At 46.3% G+C, this 19,643-nt stretch overlaps 1 protein-coding gene across 20 annotated transcripts in view; it reads right to left on the bottom strand.

Annotated features, from left to right (window-relative positions):
- The window catches only part of DTNA (dystrobrevin alpha), a 742,978-nt gene that overhangs the window by 448,704 nt on the left and 274,631 nt on the right, over positions 1–19,643 (bottom strand). The gene's annotated exons all lie outside the window — the stretch shown is intronic.

Genomic DNA, 19,643 nt, shown 5'->3' with positions numbered 1-19,643 from the left:
GCCACTCGCCAGAATGCACACATTTCAAGGCTCCTCTCAGACTATAGCTTTCCCTGCAGGGTTTTTCGACATCACTGCCGAATCTTTGTATCCATCCTAGGCGCCATACAGATATAGTGCGAGCCATTGTTGTTTGGCTTCTAATGCTTAACAGTTCGTTTTGGGTTGATTTGGTCGAAAACATTTCCTCGTAGGAGAATTCGTCGAATTGTATTTTTTGGTCAGGTACAATTTGCAGCATGTATATGCGGGGGGACTCCCCCATTAACCTGCTCCTTAAAGTCCCTACCTTAATTATTCCCCTAAACCCCCCCCCCCCACATATATACATGTGGCAACATGTGTTGTGAAGAACGCAACGAATTCTCCTGCAAGGAAAAGTAACGCACAGTAATCTACCAACACCCACAGTACGGTCCTGTTTATTATTCATTATAATGATATGATATAATATGGCATTTATAACGCGCCTATACACAAGTGTTTCAAGGTGCGATGAGGCAAGGGAGGGGGAACAGAGGAAAGACAGACAACGATCCTACTAGGCCAAGTGTCACTCAGATCGCGCAAGTGCATGGGACGGGGTAAGGGGAAGTGCAGGGGGCCAGGGGGAAGGGGACAGTGCAATACATGGGATAATAGAATAAATAAAGTAAAGTATGGCCAGCAGGTGGCAAGTGCAAGGGAGAAGGGTAAGTGCAGGCATCAGGTGTCAAGTGCTAGTGGTAGGACTGTAGGGATACAGAGAAGAGTCCACAAGTGCGGCGGTTTCCAGGAGGGTAGTGCAGGAGTGTGACTGGCGGAGGGGGGTGACCTGGGCCCGAGATCAGAGGGTGGACAGGTAGATCGGTGCATTTTCAGTAGAAGCCAGGAACTCAGCAGGGGAGAGGAGGAGAAAAATAGAAGCAAGGAGAAAGGTTTGGAGTGCTTCCGGAACTGGAGATGGTTCTCCTCAAGTTTCACGGAGGTGGGGAGGCTGTTCCAGAGGGAGGCCCCGGCCGAAGAAAGTGATCTACCACCAACTCGTTGCTTAGAGAAGCGACTGACCCTGAGGGAGTTGGAGGTGGATGAGCGAAGAGCTCGAGAAGGGAGCTATTTAGGAAGAGAGAGTTGCAGGTATTGAGGCTCCAGGCCCCAGAAGGCCTTGTGGATGATGCAGAGGGTTTTGACCTTAATCCTCGCAGCCACTGGGAGCCACTGCAGAGATTTCAGTCCTGGAGAGATACGATCCCTAGGCTTGAGGCCAAGGACAAGTCTCGCAAGTCCTGTTCTGGATGAGTTGCAGAGGGCGGAGGGTAGAAGCAGGCAGATCTAGAAAGAGTCTGTTGCAATAGTCCAGTTTAGAGAGAACCAGGGCTCTGGAGACAGTGAGCTTCTGGCAGAAAGGATAGGAAAGGAAAGGTGGAATACCTTTGAGGAGGTGCAGCTGGTAGTGTGACTTCTTAGAGATATCAGAGATGGGAGGAGAGAAGGAAAGTGTGGAGTCGAAGATGACCCCGAGGTTTTTTAGCCTCACAGGTGGGAGCAGGGAGAGGACCAAGAGAGGCCGGCCAGAGTGTCGGGAAAGGAGGGTGTGCCGATGAGAGGAATCTCAGTCTTGCTGGCATTCAGGCAGAGATCGTTGGTGGCACAGCACTCCTGGATGGCGGACAGGCAGTCAGAGATGAGAGAGGGAGAAGAGGTGGCCGAGGGTAGCCTATATAAATTATATAGGGCCCGTTGGTTAAAAAAAAGTACCTCTGTAATGGGGAGGGCCAAGTACTTGGACTGTTTGCATACCTCTCCAAAGCATGGTCGCCCGTGGCCACTCCCAAAGCAAGTGTTCCTATAAGCCCTGGGAACTTGGATGGGAATTGCAGGGGCCAGATTGGGGAGCCACATGTTTCTTTTGTATTTTCTTGCTAGGAAAGTACATCCTGCAAAGGTGGTGCAGCTGTACCAGCTTTTCCTTGGTGTCCCCTGACATTGCATGAGCTAAGGGATATTCCCCCATGGCTTCATATGCCATAAGTCAAGCCCAGTGCCGGTTCTCCTCCATTGCAAACCATGCATTTCTTTCAGTATATGTTGGTGCCTCCTGGAAGCATCAATGTAAGTCTGCTCATCTTTGCCGGAACTCAACCATTTCCGTATCCCACGGGTTATCTGTGGGCTTCACAGGGAACCTTGGATACAGCTCCTCCAATACAATTGTCACTTCCCCATAGTTGATCATGTATTTGGGCTCGAATGCAATCAATTATAGCTATCCATAAAAGTCCAAGAATATGTCCAAAGCATGTTGATGTGTGGATATGTACACAGGCTTGGACAGTATGGAAGGTTTTTCGATCGTCATGGTTCCAAGCATGCAAATCCAGCATCCCATTAATGTATAATAGATGTGTCCATGCCAGGCAGACAGAGTTGGCATAGGTTTCTACAGATTATCCGCCTTTCTACGATGACATGCTGAGCTACCCCCTCCACTTCCAGGGACTCCATGCTTCTGGTAGGATTTCCTTTGAATCAGTCTTTTTGCTGTGTTTGTAAAACTCGATAAAAGGGCTGCAGGTGAGAAATTGCTTTAACATCTTTTTCTAAGCCTCCCTCTTCACCGTTTTGGGGGGGAGGGGAGGGGAGGGGCGGGGTGCTGAAATCACACCAGTCCCAACAATTTGCAACACACTTTCAAGTGCGGTCAAAATCTTTTAGCCTCAGCAGGTGGGATTGCATGGAAAGTCATGCACACTGCATGGTAATACATCTCCAACCCTGCCACCGACGGTAGCTGTGACCATCACTCCAGCTGCCCTACAAATGAGCCAAGGAAGATCCCTGCGTCACGCCCCCAAAAGGACTGCACATTCCCCGTTATGTGCATATTGGGCACGTGAACCTCCGGGGTGGGCAATGGTGAGATTTCAGGCTTTGCCCACTCGAGTTCCTATGCTTTCATTGGGTCTCATTACACAATGGTGAGGTTATAACTCTCTTATGGCCACATCATACCTCTCGCCCCACCCCAGTGTGATGTAGTGCCAGGTTATTCCATTGTCGCACTCGTCATCAGAAAACGTGGACATGTGCCACTTTTAAAAAGGGCACGTTAAATGTATACACATCTAAATTGCATCTAAATATGTTGTATGTAATATTTACTAGAAGATGATTTGTGGCAGACATCTAGTCCTTATAATGTGTGCACACCGCAAACATTTCCCAAATCAGATCCGCTAATCTCCATACATTCACTTTAAGATTTTTTTCAACGATATATTTGTAGATGCAGAGTAGGTCGAGAATTCCACCAATACGTGCAAACAGAATTTAACACCAGCAGGGGGAATGAACAGATGAGAACAGCACAAGACTGGAGTGACGCAAGTGTGTGCCAATGGAACTCAACACCAATGCTTGGACTGAACGGATGAAAAGAGCACAGACACATGAAGACACCTGGCGGGTGATACAGAGCTAAGACCCAGGATTAACAGGTGAAAAAACTACACACACACACACGGAGCACAGCACTTGCAGACGATAGGGGTTAATGGGGCTTTAGCGCCCTCCGAAATCCCGTGGTTGCACCTCGGTCACCTGCAGGGCGGTCGCTGTGCTGACCCGGATATGAAACACAATAAAGGGTGTGCCCCGACTATGACTTCCGTAGCACGTTTCATGATTAGCAGCTCCGCTTTTCTTATGCATAAATAATGAAGGTTATTGAAACCACGATGGGACAGGTCCGACCGAAAGCCCCCACCGAGCAGCAATCACCTAAAAAACGGTGCATGCTTGAAAGACAACCAAAGTGAGACATTGTTTTTAAAGAAAGGGCACACACTTTAGGAGTGAAGCAGATACAACCACACAATACATTATCGATGACAAGAAGTCAGGTCTTACGTAATCAGAATGTCAGCCCTTGCATGTGGGGGGGTGGGGGGCAGTGCTTGGTTTGCATTCTGGGACTTCCATTCCAGTTGGTCACATGAGTTTCTTTATATCCATCGATGACATTCTTTCTGCGGCCTTTAGGTCTTGTTATGCTATATTAACTGATGTTAGGCTAAGACACATCTGGCCACGTTACACTATGCCATGGCACGCCTTCAGGGCCAAGAATGTGTACTCCGTTGCCTGCGGGCCTCCCTTCTGACACCTCAAAGACACTCCAACCATAGCGACACTCCGGCTAAAATGGGACTGTGGTACAATGCAGCTGGAAATGCACAACAAACTAGCTGCTGAAAATGCCAACCATACATCGCGTCACAACCACAGCATCACCTTGCTGGCAAGTAGCAGCATAAATGTGCATTTTCTCCTTAAATCCCATCATGTTTGCAGGCAGCATCAGTGGCTTCATAGCTTATAAACTGCACAATTTGCTGCTGACTAGACAATGTTTCTACACACATTCCTTGGCTGAGAATATCCGCCTCAGCAGTAAGTTTGCCCTACCCACACACAGTCCATAAAGAGTTAAACGCCCACTCAGAAGTTCTGGTCTAGTTGCACCCCTGATTCAGCACGAATGACCTTATGCGCATATCTGGTGAAATATGCCCACACAGAAAGGTCCCATCACCAACAAGAAACTGTTTGGCACAAACCTATGCACCCACCCCAATGCGCAGGAACCACTCACAATATTCAGTAAGAAACAACCTTGGAACAAATGAGCAAATGTCGAGCGAATGTATGGGCATCGACAGGCAGGCAGACATCTGCGGGCTGAAATGTATGGACACACATTTCGAGCGGCTTCAAAGGGAGCATCACCTGCAAAACAAAAGGTGTTACAGTACTAACATAGTCCAATGTACTAACCTCACTACACTTCTGCGTCACAACACTCACTTTAAATATTGGGGATCTTAAATTCATCCTACAGTTAATCTGAGTCTTGGACGGTCAGTCTCACATTTTCTGCTCTGACAAGGCGAATCTTTTTTAAAACACCAATCAGTGCATTTCAGTCCAAATGTACTACTACGAAAAAGTCCAACACACTACAAATTCAACCTCACCAAACTACACTACTGCTTCACAACACACGTTACATATTACGTAGTTTAAATTCATCCTATACTTAATTGGAGTCTTGTCGGCCGAATATCACATTTTCTGATCTGACAAAAAGCAAATCTTTCTCTTTAAAGAGCTATCAATTCTCCTGAACTTGGGTGGCATGCAGCTTAGTTCTTAAATTGCATTTATGACGTTTTGCACCAGAAAATAAGTTTATCATGTCTGGATTGCATTCACCTCCAGTTTCCCACTGTGTGTTACTGATACCATTGTACAAACCAAGTTCCCCACATCACGTCACCACAAATTCACCTATACATAGTCCACTGACGTGTGACTGTTGTGTGTTAACCAGTGCATTATTTCTATATTTGCACTTTCTAACATAGTGTAAACCATGGTGGTAGGTCACCAGGAGCAGCAACACCTAGCCTACCTCTCTTGAAAGAGCAATTACTTCGCTTCAGAGTGAGTGGCATGTGCGATGAATCCAACAGAGTCATCACGGATTCCCCAGAGGTGACCTCCTCCCATGTGGCCAGGGGACGGCAGCCGCTACCTGATCCTGACCCTGGGGACGGCAATATGAGAGAGGATCACATAGGAGGAGACAGCCACTGCGGAGACGTCATAGCATCAATAGATGAAACGCAGTATCCCCCATTTTCCAATGGAAAAGACCCCCCTTATACCTAATAACCTATTGGCCTATTGCTATGCATCTATTCCCCATTTAGAGAAAATAGGAAAACCTTTTCCCAACATCCTTTAGGCCATCCATGGTCTGAAAAGTAAAATCTCCATGAAAACCTTTTTTCAGTTCCAATTCCCCTTCATATATAGAACTGATCTTCCATCCAAAATCAATGAGAGCGATTCCCCGGAGTACTGAGCATCAGTTGATATTAGTGGACTCCAATTCCCCCAACCCCTAAGTACTGAGATGTGGAGGATGAAAGAAAAGATAGAGCAGTGGGAGCCTCAAGATCCATAAGGGGTTGAGTTGTTTGGAGAAGGCACCTGTGCGCAGGACATTCAAAAATAGAACCCAAACTATGAGAAGCTGCCCTGGAGAAGACTTTGGATCTCCCTTGGAAGCGTGCGGAAGCTGGAGGCAAGAGTCATTGCATGAGCAAGCAGGGTCGCAGAACACCAGGAACCACAAGACGATTCCTGGGCCTTTGGAAGCTGGAGGAAGCAGTGTTACCCTCACTGGGACCTGAAGGCGAACAGGAGTGCAGGAATGGAGTGACGGGAGAACACGGAGGGACGTCAAAGCGGTCCAGAGTAAAAGGCAAGCGGCAGAGATATGCTGTGTAAGCGCGAATGGTACGGACAACAACATGCAGAGCGGGTTAGTCAGCCCAAGCGTAGTGGAGACCCCCCAGAGTTTCGCTGACCACGGCAAACACAATTTGAACTTTGTAAAGCCACAGAGACAGAACAATGAGAAGATTGTTTATGAGTCAAAAAGGCAGAATAAATTGCAACCCCCAACATGATATGAATGCATGGAATGTTGATATGGGGAAAACAAAACTAGAAATACTGAATCCAGGAAAAGTTATCCAATTGTGAATGTAAAGGGAAACTGTAATAAGCATATGGAGAGTAAACCAGGCAGCTACACGCATATGAGCAGTCCTGCCAGGAGAATATACCAGGCAGTTGCAAGTGCTTAAGAAATCCTGACAGGAGAGTATACAAGGCAGTTGGAAGTGCACAAGAAGTCCTGGCAGGGGAGTATAGCAGGAAACTGGAAACCTACAAAGAAGTCCCAAGAAAGGACTGAATTTGTTGAATAAAGATTGTGGAAGTAAACAAGGAACTGTTGCTTATGAATATAAGAAATCCTGGTAGGGGAGTATGTCAGGTAGTCACAGGAAAAAGAAGAATTCCTGGCAAGGAAATAGACCATGCAATCACTAGAGTCACTGCGGTTGGAGAAGAATCCAGGTGATGAGAGTAACCCCATAGAGCAGTGGTCTTCAAACTTTTTTGGCCTGGGCCCCACCTGAGCAAAGTTTGGGCAGGCTGGGCCCCCCCAAAAGTGCCAGATGGACAGTATGTAGAAATCACTATGAACTTTTGCGTGGTCTTTCCCCACCCTACTCCCACAACTATCCCAGTGCTGCAGCACATCCTGCTCCCACCACAGTCCCATAACACAAGCATACACACATCCATACACATTAAAATAAAAAATAAATCGCCATAAACGTACCTCGCGTGGTTGCTAAAATGGCCCGCTCCAGGTTGCTCTGCCCGTATGTGCGAGGGGGAGCAGGAGCACCCCCTCGCACATACATACATGCCGTGCCCCAGCCAGCATTTCCAATGAGCTATGCAAGGCTGGCGAAGCTAAACACACCCAGCGTTGCATGGCTCAGTGATCATGTGCGGCTGGGGAAATGAACTGTCAAAGGCAAACAGAGTTTCCCTTTGACAGTTCAGCCAGCCCAGGAGAACTCCCTCAGCTGGAAAAAGCAGCTGAGGGAGTGCTCAGTGTTTCACTGGGCTGGCTCCTCGGCTCCTCCATAATGGGTGAGGTGGCCAGTGGGTGGACGCCCCCTGACCCATTATAGATGAGCCGGCAGGCTTGGACTGGCCTATAGGGCAATGACCGTACCAAACATGCAAAATGCTAGTGTAGGCCAGTAAAAATGGGCCACTTTTTTGGCCAATGTGGGCCAGTTTGAGGAGTTATTTCACTATGCAGCTAGTAGTTTTGACCATTGTTGCTGAATAAATATTCTTTAAATATCACCATTTGTTTACATTTGAACAAAAAACAACCCATTGGGTACTATTCAAACAGTCTATGACAAAACACTGAATATCCATTTGCAACTGGTGCCGGAGACCGTTTTATGGCCCAGTCTGACCATGTGAGCTGCCCCTTCCCATTTCTCATTGCCAAAGATTTATTTTTTTTTTACATTTCATGCTGGGCTCTGGCGCCCCCCCTGGGATGCGGCCGCGCCCCACAGTTTGAAGACCTCTGCCAAGGGTAGACAGCTTTGCACCCAACAGGATTGTTGTGGGCCAAGGAAAGATACAGAGAATTGTAGGAACAAGAGACATTGCCATCCTATTGAAGAATCCAGGGGAAGGCAACCACCCTCTGGAACCAAGGTTCAGTTACCTTTGAGAACCTTTATGTTGGAACCATTATATTTTCATTTATGAACACTTTTTACAAATACCAGGTTAAAGACATTTCCCTTATCGTTTAGTTTGTAGTGTGAAGGGCAGGATAGAACGTTTGGACACAAGAACGATTTTGATTTCTGGCATCCCAACAAAGACAAATCCTTTGTTTTTGGTTTTAGGTAGGGAAATTCCTCTTAAAGCAGGGTCGGAGAGGCATTTTCCCAACCCTTTCATTTTAATAAAAGACTAACCCAAAACATGGCAACTTTGTGTCCGGCTTTCATATCTGACCCCTCACGCATGCCAGTAGCCAACTTTTCAATGCTTGCTTTGTAGCATGCCTGTGCTTTCTAAAATTCAATACTTCCTGGCTGATGTCGCATTCATTTGCATCCAAGTGTATCTTAGTTTTAGAAGTACATTATATATTGTACACATTCTACCACCAACATTTTTACCATCAGGCTGCTTCCTTGCAACTTCTTAGTCTGGTGCTTTTGAACCATTTTAGGTCCAGCCCATACATTGGCAGGTTAACTCTAAACAATGCTCAAGTCACCAATCTATCTCAACCCCTATCTTCTGAGTTGCACATCAATGGGACAAAATGTGGCTATAAATATAGTCCTGATCTTAATTATTATTGGTCATTATTGGTCTGTGGGATACAACCAGTGGTATCATATGTCTCAGTGATCTTTGTGCCAAGTCAGTTGTAAGCTACGCTAGACACCAAAAAGTGATGTATGGAGAGCTTTGATCTTATCATGACTACTGGCCTGGCTCTGAGCAGCTCACATTTAATTGTTTTTGGCATATCTGTGCCATAACAGGGGCAGAACAGCCAAATAACTCTTGACTCTGCTACCAGAGGGAGTAGTCCAGCCCAAGTGGCTAGGCCATGTGCCCCTCCTGCACAGGAATGAAAGTAACTCCAGACATGTTTCAGCCATGTTGGGCATGGCAGCCATGTTGGGCATTTGTTGCCACACATGGGATAAGTACTCAAAGGCATACAGGCATACAGGGGACACATGAGTAACAGGATCAACACACTTTGGGGTGTCCCCCGGATGAACCATTCAAAAACAAATACAAATTTAGTGGCCCAGTCTTAACTCATACTGGATAATAGTTAATAGACTGTCCATACTAATAGTACCGTACTAAGTATGCTAGTGTTGTGGTCCAGTGCCAGATGTTGTTGCTAGCAATAGACACAAAAATAAAATAGATACTAGACTGCCTGTGGGGAACCCACGGACAGCTGAATTTTTGAAAAAATATGTAGATGTAAAATTGGAACGAGGGGAACCAAAACAGTAACAGGCGGGGGCCTAGAACAAAATAACACTCCAAGAGGGGCATAACCAAGACCCTCAGATTGTGTTGAGTGGCTAGGGCGCACATTAGACATGGGAGGAAAATAAGAAACCTGTCTAAAGTGGGGAATAAGAGAGTGTCACCACCGTAAGGGGTTACTTTCATTTAGACCCTGTTCAATGGTGTCAAGCCGGTGTATCCACCTGGCCTCGGCCAGGTTGAGTCTGTATGCTGAGATATTTTGTCTTGCAAATGCTTCCAAGATCCACCAGTATAGATCCTCGGGGGAATGGCCATATTCCATATATGGCGATACTAGTGGCGCGTTGATGTTCTTACACCTAATGCGGGATCTATGTTCCACAATCCGTATGTGGGTAGGTCTCGAGGTCTGACCGACATATTTAAGGCCACATGGGCACTGAATACAGTATATCACATTAGGAGTTTTGCAATTGGTCATGGCACGAATGTCCCATTTCCTGCCTCTCACCTGGAATTCTTTGATTCTCTTGGTGTATTTGCAGACTGAGCAGCCTCCACATGGAAAATGTCCAACCAGCGGACGGAGGTCCCAACCAGTAGTTCTGTTTCTCAGAATCTGAGGTTTCGAGTGTACAAACAGGTCCCTCAGGTTTTTCTGTCTGGTCATCGCAAATAGTGGCATTGGTTCATCGCTTAATTCTAATTTAACCAAAGGCCAAAATTTCTTGATCAGCTTCTTAACTGCATAAGTGTGCGTAGTGTAAGGCAACACACAGACCAGTTTTTCTTCCGTGGTTGGTGCTTTGGGAGTGAGAAGACATTCCCTAGAGGTGAATCTCGCTATTTTAGCCGCCTTGGTGACCAGTTTACTGGGGTAGCCCCGTGCCACCAAATGTGTTTTGAGGTTGTCTGCATGGGTGGTATATTCAGTAATCGACGTGCAATTTCTGCGCAATCGTAGAAATTGGCCGTATGGAAGGCTCTCCTTTACTCACCTTGGGTGGAAACTCGAGAAGTGAAGTAAAGTGTTTCTATCTGTGGGGTTTCTGAATAATGAGCATTCTAGGTTGCCATTCCTTGCATATATTCTGAGATCCAAAAACTGGATCTCTTTAATACTAGAACTGATAGTAAATTTGATCTCTGTATGTTGCCTTTTAATCCACAGAAAGAATTCCTGGAGGGCCGTGGCCGAACCTTGCCAAATTAGGAGAATGTCATCGATATAACGTCGCCATAGCTTGATATGGCCCACGAATGGATTAGTTGCCGAGAGGACAAAATGGTGTTCCCACATGGCCATATATAGTATGGCTAAACTGGGGGCAAAAGCCGCACCCATAGCCGTCCCATGTGTTTGCTGGAAGAACTGATCTTAATATTGGAAATAGTTCTTTTCCAGGGCCATCGTGAGTAACTCCAAAATGAATTCACCAGTAGTGTTGCGGGGTGATCTTTCGGTGGTAAGGATTTCGCGTATGCATTGGACTGCCTCCTGTTGAGGGATCCTCGTGTACAGTGCACATATGTCTAACGTGACAAGGATTTCTTCCTCTGTGTTGAATGGCCTCCCTTCCACCAATCTAATCACTGAGGTGCTGTCACGTAGGTAGGTGTTAGTTTCCTGGCTAAGAGGCTGCAAAAATGTGTCAATGTATTTGCATATAGGCTCAAGAACCGAGCCACACACCGCAACAATGGGGCGCCCCGGGGGGTTGTCAACGTTCTTATGTATCTTTGGGATAGCATAGAATGTGGGGGTGCGCCCTTCCGAAAGGTTCAAAAAGTCAAACTCATCTTTGGAAAGCCAACCCCGTTCAAGTGCCATAGTCGTGGCTGACTGTATATCCTGACTCAAATCCTTTTTGATTTTCTTATAGCTGACCGTATCATCCAATAAATTGGAAACCATCATGTGGTATTGTTGTTGATTGAAAATCACAATGCCACCCCCCTTGTCAGCAGGTTTGATAACCAGTTCAGAATCCTCAGATAAAGATTTGATGGCTTGTCTTTCAAGATTGGTCAGATTATATCTGAGTTGCTGTTTGTTGTGCTCTAGGTCCCGGATCCCTTTAAGTATACATTTCTCAAAGGTAAGGATATCCTTCGTCACCTGGTTGTCAGTAGGTGTGAAAGAGGAGGGGCCTTTTAGTCCCGTATCGGAACATTTTTCCAGTGGTTCTGAATTTTTGAAGAAAGACTTCAATCTAACTTTCCTCAGGAATTTTTTGATGTCTGTTTCTACTACAAACCAATCAGTGCTGGTCGTGGGGACAAATGAAAGACCCTTAGCCAAGACATTTTTCTGTGCTTGCGTGAGTTTTTCCTGACAGATTAAATATAGGTAGAGTAAGCTGTGGATCAGTCTGGGTTACCTCCTCCTGCGTTGCCGGTGCCTGCGTGCCGGGGGGGAACCACATAGGGGGCGGGTATTGGGGGCCCCAGAATTGATCTTGTATAGGACCTCTGCCTAAAAAAGGTCTATAGCCTGGTGGTGGGGCCCCAGGGGGATACTGCGGTACTGCCTGCATATAAGGCCCCGGATTGTATCCTTGATTGGAGCCCTGGGATGAATTACTGCCCAAGCTCGAAAAGCTAACTCTTGAACCCTGTCTCCGTGCTTGACCTCCTATTTGATTCTTGCTATTTCTAATCTGAAGGAAGTCAGCTGCCAGGTATGGATAAACGGTCTCTACCTTAAACTCCTGTATGTCCTTGGCCAATTTTTTCGTTTTTTTGGTCAGGGTAATGTTTTTAAACTCCTCGAATGATTTTTGGACCTCCTTAAGTTTTTCTTGTGCATTGGTAATGACCGTGCTGGTACGGAATTTGGTCTCCGCCTCATCCAGTTCAATTTGTATATGACTCGTGAGGCGTTGCGCCGTAGATAAAGTAAGATACATAAGATCTCGGCTACACTTAGTAGCAATGAAGCTAAAGTTAGTCTTATAAATTTCGTCTTCCAGAAATAAACACGGTTCATTCCTAACCACTAAGCCTGCCGGAATAATATTGGCCTTTAAATATTCCCGAAGGAAATGCCCATGTAGTTCAGTGCGAAAAGACTTTTTCTTAAGCTTGAGCAAATCCTCACCCGATGTTGTTTGGGGGGCATTGATATCAGAGTTGCCTGGATCGAAAAAGGAAGGACCCTTAAGTATATCAGTAATCTGATCCTCCGTGAAACTTAACGTAGCAGTATCCGCCATCCTGCCCCAATAAAAAAGGACAGGTGATGCCAAAATAAAAAGCACTGTACAGTGTAAAACAGTGTAGAAAAGAAAGACTCGGGCCAGGGGAAGAGGGCACTCAAGCTGAAGCAGGTACCACGGACACAGCCCCACCCAGGAATCAAAAAATAATGAATACCAGTAAACCCACACCCACCACCTACACCCAATGTGAAACCTCAAAGGAGGGAAAGAGGCGAAAAAGCCAACAACTTAGAACCCCTACAAACAGCAACAAACTGTCTGAATCTTGCCACACATGGGATAAGTACTCAAAGGCATACAGGGGACAAATGAGTAACAGGATCAACACACTTTGGGGGTGTCCCCCGGATGAACCATTCAAAAACAAATACAAATTTAGTGGCGTAGTCTTAACTCATACTGGGTCCCACTCCGTAGGTTATTCACATCACCACACAGAATGTAATACACAGTGCACTAGAGTTTTCATTTAATATAAAAACGTTTTTTTTAATTTTATTACATAGGCATGAGTCCTACGTTTCACAGAATAAAACAAGCCACATACAAACATATATTAATGTGGAGAATGTATATATACATCTAATAGCATTTTTGTGGTTAATTCATAAAAGCTCGAGGTGACACAGCCAAAATTCTCTAAGATGGGGGAGACCGGGCACACATGCTGTCTTCCTGGCCCTATCTGGCTAACAAGTCACAGTAATACTCCATAGAGCAGTGTCAACTAATACAAGTTCTAAAATTACTTCAACATGACGTAGTGAATTACGCCTGACCAAAAAACACACATCCCAGGTCTACGTCCATAGTTGCATTATTAAGTCATGTAGCATAGCTCAATGACGTGGAGAGATGCAAAGGACGTTTTGGCCAAACATCAATTATGCTGCCTTCATCAGGACCCCAGGAAAAATGGAGTTCTGTGGATGTGATAAATGATTATATTACTAACACATAAAGGCGTATTAGCAGCCCAAAAGATGCAGCTACTGAAAAGATAATATACTAAACCGTATGGGAAAGAAACGAAATCCTCCACCAACAAAACACCAAACTACTGTGTACAAGTGGGAGCCTATGCCTAACCAAAGTGGTTGCGTCAGTATAGAAAAAGCCCCCATATGAATTTAATCATTCGTTCAACCCTTCCCTGGCACCAGGCCAAAAAGGGAACAGCGAAAACATACACGATCACCAAAGAATGTGAGGAGGGTAAAATGGAAATCAATAATATGAAAACCCCCCAAGAAACAAAAAGGGATGGGTGTGTGGGGTAGTACCGTGTCCAAATACCAACATGCCGAGTGTCCCAACACACCAGGCCCCAGAACCAAACAATCCATAGGCCCCAGCAGCGGGGTACATAAAGGGCTGTGTGGGCCCAACACTTACTGAGAGAGATGTAGTGGTACCTCCAAGAGATGTTTCGCTACTCCAAGCGCGACAAGGGAAAGTAAAACAAGGAAGGACCTCCGAGTCTATAAGCGAAAGAAATTTAGAAGTGAGAGTGAATATAAAAATGTAAAAATGACCCCCACGCCCCATTGGGGCCCACTACTGAAGGGAGATAGACACATAGGGGACTCGGTCTATCGCCCACTGTGTTTCCAAAAAGGAACACGGTTGCTTACCTTAATCCGCGGGCTAGGACAAATCCTAAGACAATGTCCCTCCACCGGCGGTCGTAGTGGTCAACAAGACCGAAGTAATCGAATTTGGAGAAGCGGGACGGATGGAAAATAAGGCGTCCTCACAGCTCTGTTCCAAAACTGAAGAAAGAAAGGGGAAGAAAAAGGAATAAAGCGGACCCGCCGTTAGTTCAAAGGTGTGGGGTCTACAACCTAGAAAGGCTGGCAGTAAATGATCCTCCTCGAAAGGGAGTGCATAAACAGAATCCTGCATAGGATGCAAGGTGGTGCACGTTATGCCGAATCGCCTGCCTCATGTACCATAGATAGACTTAGACCAATCTCGCAAAATAGCCTGGAAGTAAGAATCCTACCTATCGGTGTCTCATGAGCGCTGCATTTATGGCGCCGATGTAACAGGTCTATCCGGCCTGTAAGTCGCGCCGTAGCCCTTTCTAAAACCGCGTAGTCCGCTGCCGGAGAGGTGAAGGAGGTGTCCCATGAAATGGGAATAGCAAACATAGAAAACGGACTCACGGTTTCCTAAAGCCCGATGAACGCGTAGGCCACCCATGTAAGGATAAAGAAATGGGACTAGTAAATGGAAGCAGCCGCCATGGAGCAACTGATGGCACATGAATGTGGAGGTCACGTGTAAGCCAATACGTGCCCTCTCACGAAGGTATAATTGAGCCCCTAAACGGGCCCCACCTTCGGTCGGATAACAGATGTTGGGCATTTGAGCACCATCAGAGAGGTAGAGCTCTATTCACTAGTTACACTGAACAATGAACCCACATCTGGGCCGAACCCCTTCCAAAGGGGTTTGGCCCTATTGCAACTCACGCCCTCCCTCCCTTTCCCCGCCACCCTCCCAAGTAGGAAGGTGCATCAAAATGGACTGGGGCAAGGGATGAAGGAGCGGACTTCCTGCTGAATCAAGAGTTCTGCTTACCCTTCAACATTAAGTGGAAATTAACAAGAAACAGGCCCCGGAATACCAACGTGAGGCAATCAGAATCAGGAAGCCATTATTGCTTATTTTGAGTTTGAGAGAGGAAGAGCAGGCAACAACCCAAGAAATGAAAAGGGCAACCACACATGAGGTGAATTCATATTGTCATCTAAGGGGCATAAGCTAGGCATTTCTGGTTAACCTACACGGTAAAAAAGATCCATCAGAGGAGGACCCCCACATATCACAAATCTGAAGCAGCACATCTGACTGGAGATTCCAATTGGTAATGGTATAATGGAGATAGGCTAGATGCTTTCCTCTAATGCAGATAAATTGCCATGTGATACTGCACCAGGAAGATATTCTGTCTTATGTCCCAGTTTAAAAGATGGAAGACCAGATTGCAAATGGAAGCTGCCTGGTGTTGCTTTTTTGTTTGTTTGACATCAATCATATTAGTAGCATGGTCTGTGAAGATCAACAGTGCATTTTAAAACAGATGGGAGTAAAGCCCCATATTCCAGAAAGATTTCTCACAACTCTTGTGCATGGATATGCGCTGATGATGTCTAACTCAAAAGGACGTGAAAAGCAAGATCATGCAGCACTGCTCCCCAAATGTAATCGGACAAGCCTGTTATGGAGGGATGCAGTGGGCTCTGGTGAAGAGAAGTTCATGTCCATTGACAGACAGATTTTTCGAGTCCATCACATAATAGCCTCGTTAATTGCTTAGGAAATCTGACCCAATTGGGAAAGGATCCTCTCGCTCTAGTCTGAAGCCAAGCACAGCTGATTATGTATCACCTCTAGGCATCACTGGCCAGGCCCCGGCAAACTGTTCCCAGTCAGTATCACTCCCCCCTTTTTTTTCCAAATCTGTACTTCTCTCGTGCGGTGTCCCTTAAGGATCCACACTCTCTCACATTCTGCTTAACGTATACATTAGACCTTTTCGTCTTCTCATTCTATCACACGGTTTTAGATATTATTCTGACGTGAACGATACGCAGAGTTTAGTTCAGCTGGATCTTACCTGTTAAGATACTGTGGCTCGACTGAGGAGTTGCCTCGAGTATTTGGGTGCATGGATGTCGGCCAACTGGCTTAAACTCAATGCCAATAAAATGGAGGTGCTTGTTCTTGGGACGTCCTGCCCTCTTTCTTTTTGGACATCAGAGTTCTGGCCCACCTCCCTGTCGTGTCTCCTCAGCCTGCCGCCTCAGTAAAAAATCTGGGGGGTAATAATGTCATCTTCTCTATCCACTTCGAAGCAAGTGGCGGCTGTGTGCAAATCTGGACATTTTAAGCTACGCACTTTACGTAAAGTGCTCCCCTATATCCCAGTCAAATATCCTGGCCCAGTGCTGGCCGCACTGGTGCTCAACACAATCGATTACTGTAATTCGCTCTATTTTAGTCAGTCTCTGTATCTTACCAATCGGCTTCAGTTACTCCAAAATGCTGCCGCCAGATCTATGGTTCATCCCTCTTTTCGAGCCCATATGTCTCCGGTTCTCAGGCAGCTTCATTGGCTTCCCATTGAAAAGAGGATCTTCTTCAAGTCCATGTGTATTGTCCACTGGGATTTCTACAAGCTAGGAGCAGAATACATCCAGCATAAGTTTCCTTGGTATGTTCCGGCTCGCCCCCTGCACTCCCAGTCTGCCTTTCTGCTATCTGTCTCCTGTATCAGATTGGCACGTACTGGTGGCCGGGCCTTTTCGGTGCTGGTGCTTTAGCCCTGCGAGCCACAGATGACCACTTGGTCTTTCGTCGCTCTCTGAAGACACTTCTGTTCTGAGCCTCAGAATGCTACTGCTTCTTCGCTTTTAGGGCCATGATGCCTTCGGGCGTAAAATACCCATAACATAACATAATAGGTGAGGAGAAAGGTGACACTAAATACAAACAACTTCCTCAGTCCCAATAGCCTGCTCTGAAACCAAGGAGTGGTGGTACTCTGAAACTGTAGGAAATCGTGCATTGCAACATTTGTATTCTTTTCTGTGGGCGATGGCCGAATAATAGCCATCGAAACCTAGCCTGTGCTGGCAGGGAAGATGATGTGGTCCCATTGACTGGTAGGTTGAAGAAGAACATAAGGGGCTTGTGACAAAGTTAGGTGCCTGGCCCCATCCCAAGGAATGGAGGAAGTTGTGCAACCCAGGGAAGACCGACCATGGTACGACATTTACAGTAATATCCCAATTGTTAGTTTCAGAATACTTTGGAAAGGTTTCTTCTTTATGTCCTCAATCACGGAACAGAACTTGGTGCTGGCTTGAGACCACAAACTGGTGTTGGACAAATCATGCAGTGGCTTAGGGAATCAACCAGATCCACTCAGTTGCTGCGTGATGGAATGGGCCAGCTTGGGCTGGTGAATGCATGGAGGATGATGTATAAAATTAACAAACAGTTTACATTTCACGCATTGTTGCATGGATCTGCCTTGCAGATAGACTACATTCTGAGCTCACCTGGTAACTTGAGGAAAGTAAAAGATTGTTTTCCCTTTACCTGCACCTTCGCAGATTATTTCCCAGTGGTTCTAAAGTTTACCACATCTAGTGATACATAATACATTGACCTATGCATGGCATGTTTAAGCCAATGTCCTCAGGGATGTGGACTTCCACACATCCCTCATTTGTCCCCGAAAGGAAATGGAATGTGGAGGTAACAGTCTTGGACACGCGGAAGGCATGTGTAATTGGGACCGGTTTATCCATCTAGGGTGGCATACTGAAGCAAAGCAGGCCGGACTTTCTATAGACTATTCACACATGCACTTGCTTGAGAAGCAACATGAGCAGACAGAGGAGCCGTCGTTGTTGGTCGAACCTACATCCAACATGATCAAATTTGAGTCATGGGCACTCTTTAGGGTTCTTCACGCAGAACATGCCTGCCTGATGATTTTCCCAGAGTGAATGCACAGGGAAGGCTTTGCTTTGGCTGATCAGAAGAGACGTGAGTAGGTCCAAAATATGTGAAGTAGTCAACCAGACAGGCACGAGAAGCAGAGACTCTGCCCTCATTCACAATGCCTTTTTCTAGAACCTATACACACAGGAGATGCCTGTCACGGTGCATAATGTTTAAACTTCGTGCAGATTCACTTGGTCAGACTGAGAAAGGGGGTGGCTGTGGTGCTGAGCGGATCAGATTACGGTTTAAGAGATCATTGACACAATTAAAATGCTGCCAACATTGCAGACGCCTGGCCCTGATAGAATGAGGGAAGAGGTCTATAAAGCACATATTTCTATTCTTGTCCCAGAGTTCTAAAAACGTACATAGGAAAGTCCTCGGGTTGGGAGATCTGCTAGCCTTTGTGGTCACAAACCTGCCGCTCCAGCTATTATCAGCATATCCCTGTGAAGCTGTAATCTCTGCCATGCATCCAAGAAGCCAGAAGCCTGCAGTCAGTGCCAACAACACCAGACTCCCTGGTGGAGTGGGAGCTCAGCTGGTGAAGATCCTGGTCTCCATTTTGCCCGTTATTCCCTTTAGTGGCCAAATTGAAATTGGGCAGATCCCTCATTGGCCATTCCAACCAATGTTCCATCAAGTCAATCCCTGCTGTGGACATCAGGTGGTGGGATGCTTCTGGACAGAGGGCTGCACAGACAAGGGCAGGCTCTGTTTTGCCCGGTTAGTTCCTGATGGGTCCTAGGGACATCCATTAAGCATTATTACCCCCCCTCCATCATTTCATCTATCAATGCACAACTAACATGAGGCCTATTTCCTAAATCTGCACAATCACGGTTATAAACTTCCACCAATGCATGTACCAATTGCACCTTTTAAAGTGCATTTAATGGTTGCCTAGGGCCTGGGATTTCTAAAATTGCATTTTGTTGATGCCCATGACCCTGTGATTCAGAAATGTAATTCCTTGGTCACCTCTGACCCTGTGGTTCTCACTACGTCCTCCCATTCACTACTGCTTACCAGAACTCTGCCAATCCTGCTCCTCCTCTTTACTGTTTTTTCCTTTTTCTCTCCCATGGTCTCTGCCAACCCCTCCTTCCTTTGTTCCGTGACACCTCTTCTCTGGTCTCCCCATCCCCATAATTCATTCACTTCCCGAACACCATTGATGCCACACACTCTACCTCTGCTCTCCCTATTGACCTCACCCTGGCTCTCTGGAATGCCCAATCCCTCTGCAAAAGACCTCAATTGTCACAAATCATTGGGATTCCCATCACCCCAGGTGCTGGGTGATGGCTAATACCAAAACCTGTGTTCCCCTCCATAAGACAGTCACCCTGTCAGCCATTCACACCGACTTTACCCCTTTCTCTTACTACTCTCATTTCTCTATAAAAGGCAGCAGTGTTGGTC

This window comes from Ambystoma mexicanum, chromosome 5q (genome assembly GCF_040938575.1).
Source record: "Ambystoma mexicanum isolate Mex_15411 chromosome 5q, UKY_AmexF1_1, whole genome shotgun sequence".
NCBI lineage: Eukaryota > Metazoa > Chordata > Amphibia > Caudata > Ambystomatidae > Ambystoma > Ambystoma mexicanum.
The sequence above is the reverse complement of the archived record's forward strand: the minus strand, read 5'-3'. Positions and strand labels throughout refer to the sequence as shown.